The 13923-nt window shown below is 52.3% G+C and overlaps 1 long non-coding RNA gene across 1 annotated transcript; it reads left to right on the top strand.

Annotated features, from left to right (window-relative positions):
* The first annotated feature begins 564 nt into the window (after positions 1-564).
* LOC109491914 lies at positions 565-4462 on the top strand. The gene is made up of 2 exons (XR_002145509.3): positions 565-836; positions 3776-4462. It is a non-coding gene; the product is annotated as an uncharacterized LOC109491914 (long non-coding RNA).
* Positions 4463-13923: the final 9461 nt, after the last annotated feature.

Genomic DNA, 13923 nt, shown 5'->3' with positions numbered 1-13923 from the left:
ACAAAGATGCCGGGCATTCAGTGAGTGACCAGGCAAATGCGAAATCTCTACGCAGTAACAATCCCTCCCCCTGGATGCAGTGCCTTCCTTCGAGAGAGCCTAAGTAGGTCTTTTATGCTAGTAACACTGCCTAGGGACAGCTATCATGATTCGTTTCTACACAGCTGGGAGAAACCAGGCAGAAAATAGGGGCAACTTCCCAAGGTCATGGTGAAACTCCTGCAGAGCCAGGTTAGAGCTGGGCCCTCCTGCAGCCCTCTTAGCACAGTCCGGCCACCTGTGCTGATGCAGTATGGGCGTCTTTTCAGAGCCCTGCACCCCTCCCTGCCCGGGTATCAGTAAACGGAGAGGCGATGGGCTTGGCGTGGGTCAGTCAGGCGCTCACCTAAGCAGAGCTTCGTGTCTGACCTGATGTCTAAAGAGCCAAGAGATTTCACAAAGACATCCCTCCAGACTCGGGAGCTGGAATTGCTCCCTGTGGCAGAGCCAGGAGGGCGGGAGCCAGTATTGTGAGATCACAGTGGGAAATGCTTGGGGATCCTTCTGCCGGCCTCCAAACCCGTGACCTCACAGCAGGGTTGAGATGAGAACGGCACAGCCGTTCGAAATAGGCAAGGGGGCCTTTCCCCAGGGATGACGGAGCTGATGGTAACCGCGGCTCCCTTCTGCATTTGAGAGTCCCGGGCTGGAGAGACTGGAGGGACGCCACCCATCGGTCTGCTGGAGGCCACACACAGCAGCTGGTTCCTCAGGTCTCTCAGTGTGCGAAGAGCGTACACGAACGGATGTACATCACAAGTAACTCCTGATGTGAATAACTGCAAATAACATCCCAGGTAACGTCATCAGCATCACAAGTAACTGATGTAAATAACTCACACCGAGCAACACGCTTACCCGTGACACACACACATCACTTCAACGCCCTCTTAGCGCGTTAAACGAAGGATGCGAGGGGGCACCCGGGTGGCTCAGTCAACCGACATCAGCTCCGGTGGTGATCTCATGGTTCATGGGTTCGAGCCCCACATCGGGCTCTGTGCTGACAGCACTGAGCCTGCTTTGGATTCTGTGTCTCCCTCTCTCTCTGCCGCACGCCCGCTGGTTCCCTCTCTCTCTCTCAAAAATAAACATTAAAAAAAAATAAATGAAGGGCTTAAAAATGAATAAGATGCTGTACCTGCCATGGCCACCTCCAGCCCATAGTCGGGGTGAAAAGGCCAAGAAGGGACCACAATACAGTGTCAAACTCCTGGGTTGTACAGGCTATTCTTTGGTCTAAAGGAGAGGGAAACAGAAAAGCAGGTGACCTGTGAACTGACCTTGGATGGATGAGAAAGGGAGACAGGCCTGAGGCCGGGGGACAGAGGCAACAACAGGCACAGAGGCCAGGCACGCTCAGGACACAACGGCTGTGCTCCGCAGTGTCAGGCGGGCGTGAGGCTGGGTGGCCCTCTGGGTCCCCCGGCTGCTGTGCCAAAGAATCTGGCCTTTGCCTGTGGCCGTAGGGTGTTGGGGGCTGGCGAAAGTGTATTTTAAGGAGGAACGGGATCCAGCCAGTGCTATTTTATGGAAAGATGATGAGGTCTGCAGAGTTCTGAGCATTAGCAAGGGACGTAACGGCGTTGGGTGTTGTAGTCCCCATGGCCACACGACAATTACCCCCCGAACGTGGCCGCACAACTGCTTCTTGTGCTCAGAACTGCAATTTGGGCAGGGCTTGGGGTAGTTCGTCCCCGCTTGGCTCAGGTGGGGCTCAACGGCGGGGCAACAGCAGTGGGGAGTCCTGGGGCGTCTCCCTTTTGGTGGTCTCCCCACAGGGTCTCTCCGGCGAGGCGGCTTCAGGGTGGCTGCATTTCTGACATGGCCCGGGGTGTCAAAGGCGTACGTGGAGGCAGATGATGGGATTGCCTCTTAGGACCTGGCCTCAGGAGCCACAGCGCCTCTTCTGTTCATCCAGGCAGTGACAGGGACCGGCCAGGGTTCAGGTGGGAGGGGGCAGGGCAGGGTAGCTTGAAACTCCTCAAGTGGAACCCGCAGGGTTCTCGAAGACCATGGGGGATCAGAAATCTCGCTGTTGCTCTGACCACCTTGGAACTTAAAGTTCCCCACTGCTACATGCCAGGCCCAGGAGCCAAAGTTTTAAATACATTTTCTCATTTTATTCTCCCCTCTACCTAAGAGGTAGGTTTTTTTTCTTTCCTTAAGTTTATGTATCTGAGGGAGAGAGAGGAAGGGAGGAAGTGAATCCCCACAGATCCCCACCCAGGGCTTGATCGCATGAACCGCAGGATCATGACCTGAGCCAAAATCAAGAGTTGGACGCTTAACGACTGAGCCACTCAGGCGCCCCAAGAGGGAGGTATTAATCCTGTCTCCTTTACACCCAGGAAATCCCAGGAGGGCTTGGAGAGGTTAAGTGGTCTGCCTAAAACCATACACCAAGCAGCAATGGGGCTGGATTCCGGGTGCAAGGCCGATGGCCCCTGGGCGTCTTTCCCTCTCCCTGCCGCCACCTCAGCCGTGGGAAGGAAACCACGGATGCAGGCTAGTTCAAAGGTCATTATTCTGCCCCAGAATGCTGTCACCACTAAAAAGGGAGGGCGATTTATGAGCTGAAGGGGAGGCTGAACCAACAGATCTTAAAGGCCAGATCTTGAAGATGAACAGCTCTTGAAGATCTTGAAGACCTTGTATCTGCATCACAGGTGACAGGTGACCAGCGTTTCCTGTGGCAGTCGCCACAAACACCCGGGAGTCAGAGCTATCAGCTGGCACTTGCCGAGTGCCAGGCTCTGGGAGGTGCACTTCACGTGCCCTAAGTTAATTTCACAATAACCTTGTGAGACAGGTATTATTATTAATTGAATAAGGAATTCAAGGAGTTGAATAGCATCGCAGAGGGGACCTCACCCCGTGGCCCCCACTTTCCTGCCTTTTTCCCCATCCACCGTGATAACAGGAACCGATGAATTGATGCTCCCCCCACCCCCACCCCCGGCTCTCATGGGGCAGCACTGGCCATGGGGCGGTTAGGAAAGCCCCCTCGGATAGGCTGGGCTGGAACCCAGCCCCACGACTCACTAGCTGTGTGGACTTGAGCCAGTCACTTAACCTTTCGGTGCCTCAGTGTCCTCCTCTGTAACACGAGGTTCTCAGCAGGAGTGTGAGACAAGCCTGGGCGGTCTCCTCGCACACCGTGGCGAAGAAGAAGCACCTGCCGGCTGCAGCCACTGTTACTTGCCAGGAGGCTGGTGCCAGCGGCTCCGTGGCATTGACTCGTGCACCGGGAGATCTCACGCTCTGGGGATCTGCATCGTTTTCTGCCCAGGGACAAGAGCGGCTTGTTTATACTCGCCTTGTGGGGGTGGGGGCGGGTTACTCGGCCCAGCCACTTGCAGGGGATAAACGAACGACGAAATGGGGAGTGGGGTGAGGGGCAGACGGAAGAGTGTGCAGACACAGTGCAGCTTCATGGACACTGGCCCCAAAGCCAGGGATGCCACCGATGGCCTGAGTCGGAGCCCACATGGCTGCGTCCCAGTGATGCCGAGCGGGGCTCTGGATGTAGGCCTGGGCCCTTTGGGTTGGAAAAGGAACTGCAAACGAGGAAGAAGGAGCCCCCCGCAGTGGTGAGCATCTTTACCACCTGCCCGGCCAACCCCACTTCTGCTTCGAAAGGAAGCTCGTGTGGTTGTACACAGGGAGGCACCTGAGAGGAGGGACCTGCCTTCGACTCCAAATTAGGCCTTTTTTTTTTTTTTCTTTTTACCAGCTGAGCCCCTGTGCAGAGTCTCTCATCACCCGGGAGAAGTGCCCCGCATGAGGTATCATCCTGCTGCTGCTAAAGTTCCATAGAGAAGCTTCTCCTCCGACCACAGGGCAAGTGACTGCAAGGAATCAGCCCTGAGGCCAGGGTGAAGGGATGCCTGGAGCTCCCCAGAGGGCTTGGCAGGCTTCATAGAAGCTTCCATGGGTACTTTCGGAAGAGTGAGCAGGGAGCCGAGACCCCAGAGCTTGGAAGGGTGGCCCTTCCCTTTGGTTTACGCACGGTGGGGGACGTCCGCTGTTCCTGGAGTGCCCAGGACCCCCTCTTCTGGGGACTCTAGCCCCGTGGCCTGGTGGGGCTGGCATGCCCAGGCCACACCTGCTTCTGCGGCCACTGACCCAGGCTAAGTTCCTGCTCACCTCAGATGACACAGGCATCGGGGCGGGGCCGTTCAGTTACCAAGTCCTCCGTGACATTCTTCACCCCCTCCGCGCCCCTTCCCTGGAGGTGGAGCTAGGCTCCGGAGGGCAGGTGCCCAGGGTCACGGAGAAGGGCTGAGAGAGGGCGGAGAGGACCAGCCCCTGGGAGCACCCCAGCTGAGTTCCTGCCCATGGTTCCCCACCCAGGGGCACTGCTGTTCTTCTGGTGTTTTGGTGATTCGGTTCTGTGAAGTAAAACGTGCCTCCCCCTGCCCGAGCTGGCTGGCTGGTCTGGTCCCCAGGGTGAGCCATCACTCCAAGCCCTGAGTGATGTTCACATGAGAGGGTTTTTGGACCAGCTGCAGCAGCCCGCCTCCCACGCCCCGCAGTGGGGATCCTTAGAGATCATGGCCTCACCCCTCAGCCTTCCGTAGACCCTTCCTTCCAAACACTTCAAAGCCAGACTCTTGGGTGTCCTCATTGTGGATCACCCCTCCCCCACCCTCCCCGGGTTAAGACCTGCTGAGTGTGAGAATCCCCCTCCCTTCTTCCTATATTATCAACTCCACAGGCTATCTTGGAGCTAAATTCACTTTTTGCTCCTTTCCTTTCCCTTTTGAAAAACAAAAATCAACCTTAAAGGCTACATACAGGTAAGCCTGGCTTTAAACCGCAGACTTCCAGGGCACCTGGGTGGCTCAGTCAGTTAAACATCTGACTTTGGCTCAGGTTATGATCTCACGGTTCTCGGGTTCGAGCCCCGCATTGGGTTCTGTGCTGACAGCTCAGAGCCTGGAGCCTGCTTCGGATTCTGGGTCTCCCTCTCTCTCTGCCCCTCCCCCCTTGTGCTCTGTCTTTCTCTGCCTCTCAAAAATAAATAAACGTTAAAAAAAATTAAAAATAAATAAACCACAGCCTTCCTGATGGGAGGCCGTGTCCCTCTCGGGAGCACCATGACAAGGGCAGATCCCTGACTTCCCACCGTGCGTTTTAAGTGGGAGTTTTACAGAACCTGTGTTTACGCACAGCTTTCAAAGAGCAGGCCAACTTCATGTTCTGAAAATCCGGGTCAGGGGCGCCTGGGTGGCGCAGTCGGTTAAGCGTCTGACTTCAGCCAGGTCACGATCTCGCGGTCCGTGAGTTCGAGCCCCACGTCAGGCTCTGGGCTGATGGCTCCGAGCGTGGAGCTTGTTTCCGATTCTGTGTCTCCCTCTCTCTCTGACCCTCCCCCGTTCATGCTGTGTCTCTCTCTGTCCCAAAAATAAATAAACGTTGAAAAAAAAAATTAAAAAAAAAAAATCCGGGTCAATCCCTTTTCTCGAATCCTTGGAACTTCACCAGCATTGATCAGAAGAATCTGAATGTGGGTTTTTTTTGTCTTTCTGACGTTTGCTGGTCAGCTTGTTTTTTTATCTTTCATCTTTCCCACAAGGGTTCCAGGCGGTTCACAGCAAAGCACACATACACAGAATGGCTAATAAAAGAAAAACAGGAGACCCTTGATAGTTGTGATTTCAAATCCCTACCTTCATCTTAAAAAAAAAACTTAATGTTTATTTATTTTTTTTTTTTTTAATTTTTTTTTAACGTTTATTTATTTTTGGGACAGAGAGAGCCAGAGCATGAACGGGGGAAGGGCAGAGAGAGAGGGAGACACAGAATCGGAAACAGGCTCCAGGCTCTGAGCCATCAGCCCAGAGCCTGACGCGGAGCTCGAACTCACGGACCGCGAGATCGTGACCTGGCTGAAGTTGGACGCTTAACCGACTGCGCCACCCAGGCGCCCCAATGTTTATTTATTTTTGACAGAGAGAGAGCATGAGCGGGGGAGGGGCAGAGAGAGAGGGAGACCCAGAATCCGAAGGAGGCTCCAGGCTCTGAGCCGTCAGCACAGAGCCCGATGTGGGGCTCAAACTCACGGACCATGAGATCACGACCTGAGCCCAAGTCGGACGCTCAACCGACTGAGCCACCCAGGCGCCCCTCCCTACCTTCATCTTTAATGATGCTAAAGATTCGTGACATGGGATAATTTTCAAACCCCTGGAAATTCAAGCCACTCAGCCTCAGCCCCAATCCTGGGTGCAGGAGAGGCTGACCACTGCATATCAATAAAGCTGCTCCCCGAGGCCAGGGCGAACCCACCTGCCTGCCTGCCTCCAAAAGCCCCATCCAAGGTTGTGTTGGTGCCAAGCGGACTTCTGTGGGAAGGGGCAGCCGCGTTGATGAATTTCAATGTGTTCTTTTCCTCTTACGCTGCCCCTAATGTGTTTGAGAGTCAGACGCAGCTTCAAAAATAAAAACAATATCTAAATGACACCGCCCCCCACCCCCCACCGCCCTTCCTTCCAAGCAGAAGGCTCCCAAAGCCCTGGGAGATCTCCTTTGGAGATAATAAGCTAGCCTGATACTCTTTCGTGGGTCCTGGCAGAAGACGTGGCAGTCCTGGGTCAGCTACAAAGGACTTGGTTATTCGTGGCACGCAAAGCAGTGTGAGCATCATGTTGCCATCAGTCTCCTCTGGTCCCAAGTCACACAGATCGATGTTGTCCTCGAAAGGGGGTTTGCGTCAAAGCTGAGGCTCACTAACCTTGAGGAAGCTACTGCTTTTATACAGAGCGGCAAGCATGCCTGTTCTCCATCGGGAGGGAGACATTACTCATCCCTCTAGGGTGCTGGCTTGCTGCAAACACAATCTTGAAAAACTGGTCTGGGCAAAGAGCAGTCAGGACCTTGCATTCTTGGCATACTTAGTAGGACTGGGCAGGGGTGCTCAGCACCCAGGACAGCTCGTCTCTCTCAACGCCTTGCCTACTAAGAGTTGGGGGTGGGATGTCTGGATGGGCCTTGGTGGAATGAGGCTCGCTTTCGCCAGCTGCCCAGTCTCCTCAGGCTGCGACCAGGACTGCAGAGGGGTCCTCAGCTCCAGGTCCGTGACTTCCACGCTCCCAGCCCCACTCTCTGGGTTTGCATCTCTGATTGCTGACCTGATATCCAATAGCAATGATGGCGGCTGAAATCTGCAGAGCCCTGACTGTGCCCGGCACTATGTCAAGCCCTCTCTGCATGCTTTATTTCATTTCATACTCACAACAATCTTTGAAAAAGTGCAACCCCTCCTTACTCACCATTTGCAGATGAGGAAACTGAGGCTCAGAGAAGCTAAGGAGCTTACTGCCTGCCAGACAGCTAGTCAGTGGTAGAGCCCAGATTTGGTCCACAGGCTGGTGTCAGAATCCATGTTCTTATTACCCTACTGGTGCTTCTGTTCCTTTCCTGGTCAGTAGAGAGTGGATTCTCTTCTTTCTATTATTATTATTATTATTATTACCAAATTCTTCTTCACCAAAGGGCATCTTCCTCTGACCTCCAGTCTCTATCCCTACCCAGAGTCCTAGCTGGGATTCAGAAGGTTCTCAGTCGACTTTGGAATTAGCCTGAGCACTAGCGCATGAGGAGGCCAACTGGGCAGGGGCAGCCCTCAAGGTGATCTTCCAGACTTCAGAAACAGCCCATTGGCTCCACTTATAGACAGAGGAATGACTGAAGCCATGCTAGGACTTCTGAGGGCTCAAATGGTGACTTTGACAAATTAGGAAAAGGGTACCTTCACTCAAGACCCTTGATTGCTACTTTTTGGAAAACTATGATGATATATCTACACATCTAGGGAGATCCCTAAGTGCATGTTCCTTCCTACAATTGTATAATGCACAACCTGTGCAACCGTACTGCTCAGGATGAGTCACACAGACCTGGGTCCAAACTGATTCTGTCATTCACTAGCTGAATGATCTGGAGAAGGTCACTGGGCTCTCTGAAGCTCAGTTTCTGATAGAATGGAGGTGGTGTTGTTTCCCTGTCCAACTTGCTCACAGGTTTGAACAGGTAAATAGGAAAGAGCTATTGCTTAAGACCCAGGGGGAGGGGTTTTCTTCCTGAGATGAGATGGAAATACTGAAAATCAGTGGTGGGGAGGGGGCTTGTCCCTGAAGGACGTGCACCCCCTCCCTCTCTTTCCCCTGCCCAGCCATAAGTGGGATAATGGGAACTCTTTTAAGTCCTGTGTGTTTTTCTCATCACAGTGGAGGAAGAGTTGGACTGGCCCTGGGACTTGTGTTCAGTTTCCTCTGCTCCTCCCTTTCCAGTGACCTGTCCTCCCGTGAATCCTACCCCAACCCACCCTGCATCCGTTCTCATCACTCTCCTAGCCCTTCCTTCTCTGAGTCAAGCTACTCTCAGAAAGTGATTGGTAAGCCTTACTGATTCTTTGGAAATTTGCCTCGAAATAACTAGGTCAAAACCTTGAAATTGATCAGTGCATTCGGACGTCGGGAAAAATTATTTTGGAAAGACATTCTGCCTGCATATGACATGGAAGTATCACCAAGAAGTTGGCCACCTGTTCCGCCTTTAAAAAATAGGTAACTAGAGGTGCGCCTGGGTGGCGCAGTCGGTTAAGCGTCCGACTTCAGCCAGGTCACGATCTCGCGGTCCGTGAGTTCGAGCCCCGCGTCGGGCTCTGAGCTGATGGCTCGGAGCCTGGAGCCTGTTTCCGATTCTGTGTCTCCCTCTCTCTCTGCCCCTCCCCCGTTCATGCTCTGTCTCTCTCTGTCCCAAAAATAAATAAACGTTGAAAAAAAAAAATATATAAATAGGTAACTAGAGGAACTGACTGGGCGCCCTCAGGGCTTGCGGCTCTGACACTGGCGCCCTCGCGTGGCAGACCGTGGCAATGACCACCATTCTCTCCAGGATCCTGACTTGGAAACCCTGCTAACCAATGAATGCTTGCTCCTGGCACCTGTCCAACCTCCAACCCTTTATACAGTCATAGCAACCAGGGAAGACATAACTGAGGCCTTGCTGTCATCTTCTGATGTCTGGAGGGCAAAATGGAGGTGACCATAGAAGCACCTCTCTCAGAGGCCCCGAGGTTCATCCAAGTCTCCATTGGTCACTCACTGTGAGTTTTCCATGGGGCTGTGGAGAGACCATATGCCGATGAGAAGGGAACCACCATTTATGGTGCACTGTACATGAATTACTAATTGATTTAAACCGCTCAGTCCTATGTGTAAGGTACAAAACCACCCCCCATTTACAGATGAGGAAATGAGTCACATGACCAGGAACTGGCGACCCTGGGATTTAATCAGGTGTAATGCTCTCTTCCATTACATTATGCCTCCTCTCTGCTGCTCTTGCCCAACTGCTCTAACTCCCAGAAGATGCATGCGATATTGGGATTTATAGGAAATACCTATTTGGTCCCTCAGATGACCAAAATGTATTTCTCACGTCACTTGGTCCTCATCCACTGTTCCTGGCTCACAGCTCCCCAAGTGCTTGAGATTGCCTAAGAGATAAGAGCAATGGAAGCATCTTTGGTTTCAATATTTGGTCTCTTGTCCTCGGTTCCTGAAAACAGAGCCGTAAAGGTAAAAATGGGTGTCTTGTCGTTCCTAGCAAGCCCCTTTTCACCACAACTGGGTTTACGTTAATGAGGTGACTTCTGGAAAGCACCTGAGGATGGGGGCTCGTTGCCAGGAGCACCAGTCCGGAGTAGATGGTTGGAACTTTCAGTCCTACCCACTTGACCTCTGGGGATTGACGAGGGGCTGGGGACTGGCTCGTGATGTAATCAAGCCTCCATAAAACCCCAGAGGAGGAGGTTTGGAGAGCTTCCAGATTGGGAGCGAGAACATCTCCAAGTAAACCCCATGAGGACAGAGCTCCTTTACTGAGGACCTCGCCTTAAGTATCTCTTCATGTAGCTATTTTTTTCAGTTTATTTATTTTGAGAGAGAGAGTATAAAAGAGGGAAGGGCACAGAGAGGGAAAGACAGAATCCCAAGCAGGATCCACCTTACCAGCTCAGAGCCTGACGCGGGACTTAAGCTCACGAACCCTGAGATCATGACCGGAGCCGAGATCAAGAGTCGGACACTTAACCAACTGACCACCGAGGCGCCCCTCTTCATCTAGCTATTGATCGGAATCTTCTAATACCCTTTGTAGTAAGTTGGTAATCTAATGAGTAAAAGGTTTCCTGAGTTTTGTGAGGGAGCTGTTCTAGCAGATTGCTTGAGCCCAAGAAGAAAGTCATGGGAACCTCTGATTTAGAACCTGGACGAGTGTCCGAAATCTGCTCTAGCAAATTAACAAGCCTTAGGAGGGGGTCACTAGAACCTCCAAGCTGTAGCCAGTTGGTCAGAAGCACAAAGTGATGACCTGGGTTTGTGACTGGCATCTGGAGGGGGCGGGGCAGGGGGCGGGCACAGTCCCGTAGGACCAAACCCTCAAACTGGAGTCTGAGTAGTTAGCATCAGAATTGAGCTACATTGTAGGATACCCAGCTGGTGTCCTGAGAATGGCTGGGCAGTATGTGGAAACTAACACCCACGCACACTGGAATCAGTCCCAGAACTTTTAATGCATTTAGCATATTTCAGAAAATCCTAGGAGGCAGGCCTCCAGGACTTCTATACACTGGGGCTCTGCTGACACAGCAGAGCATAGGCCTAGGGCAGCAGCTGCCTCATCCCCACTCCCCTGCGCCCTCCCCACCCTTGCCGTGTCTCGTCTCGCCTCTGAGAGCAGCCTCCGTCCATAAGACAGATAAGACAGGCACTGACTTTGCAAGGTGATTCTACCCGTGGCCCCAGAGGATGGACTATGGCGTCACGCATACCTAGCTTCACACCTTCCTCGCTTTCAAAGTTCCTACAAGGGTTGGGCAACTCAACCTCTGAGTTTCAGCTTCTGCATCTGTTTGGGGATGACATTAGTCCCTCAGGGTTGCTGCTGGCAACCTGCAACCTGTTTACCCAGACAACCCACAGTGAGTTCCCCGGTATAGGCCCGGCACCCGCTGAGTACTGAATAAATGTCAGGGTATTATTATTACCAATTTTGTGCTACAGAGATTTGGCAGGTGTTCTTGTAGGGGAGGGGTGGCCTAGGAAAGAGAGGAGAGCATGCAGAGATAAAACAGAAGGTTTTCTCTCTGTGCCCTGATTCTCCCACAGCTACTAAGGAAGAATCCAGGCAGCCTCTTTCTGGCTGCACATTACGTAGGGAAAATGGGCTTAAAATGGCCCCAGAGAGCCCCTTGGCTATTAAAGGAAATGCTGGAAGGCTTATATATATATGTATATATATCCTCAGCGTTTCCGTTCCCCAGGGAATGTCTTTTTCCAGTCACTGTTCCGCTTTTATGAGCGTTTTAAAAACTCTTCTTTGAACATATCTGTAGGATAATGTCCCCAGATGTCTTGCCTAGGTGACAAACTTATTTATTAATAGACGCAAAGAATGGCTACACCCACCGCAGACCTCATTTTAGCAAGGTTCTCTGAAGGATCCACCTCTTTGGAAAAATGCTGCTTCCTGCCGAAGTCTTCTTGAGGCTTGGAAACGCCGATGCTTTCGTTTCATTATCAGTGACTGAGCAGGCCAACAGGAGGAGGATCTCAAAGTCATTTATGAATACCAGGAATGGTGGGATTCTGATACTGATTTCCAGCTTCCTGCTCGCCGGGGAATCGTCCTGGGTCCCACGGCACGCCAAGGCGAGCCTGTCTGGTGGACTTCTGGTTCAGTGTGGGATACAGACTCTTACGTCGACGGTTATGATGCAGGGGCGGGAAGGGAAAGTGACACAAAGGAATGAGAAAAGAGTTGTTCTCCAATTAACTAGAAGAGCCATTTACCCAGACCGGGGCCAGAAGGAGGTGTGGGATAATGTATGGGAAACCAGCCTCCACACTTCGGAAGCAAAATATAACACGAAGACAGAGTTTCAGACGAAGAGGGACGATAATAGCTTTATTGCTTTGCCAGGGAAAGAAGGCCGCGACAGGCCAAGGTCTTCAAAAACTGCGAGCCTTCTGGGAGGAGGGGCTCCGGGGAGTCTGACAGCCCGTGGCCAGTTTCAGCAGGACTGTGTACCTACCGCCAGCCCCCTGGTCATTTGCCACGTGGTACCAGGTTCCTGAAGCAAAAGGCTAGGAAGCGAGGAGGGGAGGTGTGAGCGAGACAGGGGAAAGGTTGCTTAGTCCAAAACCAAGCCTCGTTGAAGCATTAGTGCAGCCATTTTTATTTTTGTGCAACGTTATGCTTTTGAGCAGTTTCGATGAGACAGGATGGCAAGTTGGGTTCTCGGTCACAAGACGCTGAGACGGAGTTTAGAGCGCAGGACGTTTAGTGGGATGACAATTGTGTACAGGAGACGGGAGAGGCGGGATTGGGCCGAGGCAATGCAATGCCAACAAAGCCTCGGCCAGCCGGGCGTGGGACTCTGGAGAGAAGACTGCCTGTCACAGGGCCCCAGTCAGTGGACACTGCTGGGCCTTCCCCTGCCTCCGCCTTGCTCAGCCACTAAATATGGAGGCTGCAAAGAACTGAGAGCTGATGCTGTCTGCAGATGCATCACCGTGACCAGTGGCAGGACCTTCCTTGAAAGGGGATCTGGGTCACTCAGTGCCCAGTCTGCCTCTGAGGGAGGCTTCCTGGAATAGATAACACCTAAACTGAGATTTGGAGAGATAGGTGGGGAGTGGGAGGAGGTGGAGAAAGCCCCCGGGAGAGCTTGGAGGAACCAGACAGGTTCCAGGGACAGAAGCAGGCAGAGCCAGGGGAGGGCCGGGGTGCCGTGTGGGAGATGACATGGGGAACGTGAAAGGGGCTCCGTGGGCCACACCAATGGGTCTGGACTTCGTCCTAAGAACGATGAAGTTGCACTTACAGACGAAAAGGAGAATGTCTGCTTTTGTCTCTGTGTCAATGGGCAGGTTGAGAGTGAGTTCAGGTGGGGCTCAGAGGGAGGGAGTGGAGGCCCTGTTGGCAGAGGGTGGGTCCCCAGGGACCCCCCCTCCACATGGAGGGTGGACTGGCCTCCCAAGCCTGGGGAAGGAAGGCCTGGCCACTTCTGCCTTTGCACGCTTGGATCAAACCCACCTCCTCTGCCTTTATCCCTTCATCCAGATCCTCATCGATTTCCCCCTTTTTGGGTCATCTTGAAGCAACTCCCAGACATGATGTCATTTAATCCATAAATATTTCAGGATGTCTCCCTGAAAGATAAGGATATTAAAAAAAAATACAATCACGATACTAATATCACCTAAAGAATCTCTGTGGTTTCCTGATACCAAATGGGAAGTGTTCAAACTTCCATTTGTCCCAGAAATGTAATCAATGTTTATTTTTTACCGTTGGTTTGAACCGGGGTCCAAGCAAGGTGCACTCACTGTGATCGGCTGATGTGTTTTTTTAAAAAAATTTTTAACGTTTATTCATTTTTAAGAGACAGAGTATAAATAGGGGTGGGGCAGAGAGAGAAGGAGACACAGAATCCGAAGCAGGCTCCAGGCTCCGGGTTGTCAGCACAGAGCCCAACACGGGGCTCAAACTCACGAACCATGAGATCATGACCTGACACTTAACTGACTGAGCCACACAGGCGCCCCTTGGCTGATGTGTTTTTAAATCTCTTAATCTACATGTTGCCTCCCCATCCCTTCTCCCCCTACCCACCAACCACCCCCAATCCAGCAGCTAATTTTTTGAAGGAATTGGGTCATCCATTTTATATGATCTCCTTGGCATCGAGATTTCACTTACTGCATCCCCGGAGTGTGGGTTTTAACATGTTCTTCTGTATTTTTTCTAAGTCATGAATGAGTCATAGGAAATGACGGACGGTGGTAACAAGAAGGGAAGGAGAGGAGA

The sequence above is a fragment of the Felis catus genome, chromosome D1 (genome assembly GCF_018350175.1).
Source record: "Felis catus isolate Fca126 chromosome D1, F.catus_Fca126_mat1.0, whole genome shotgun sequence".
Taxonomy (NCBI): Eukaryota; Metazoa; Chordata; class Mammalia; order Carnivora; family Felidae; genus Felis; species Felis catus.
Note: the sequence above shows the minus strand (reverse complement) of the source record. Positions and strands in the feature narration are given on the sequence as shown.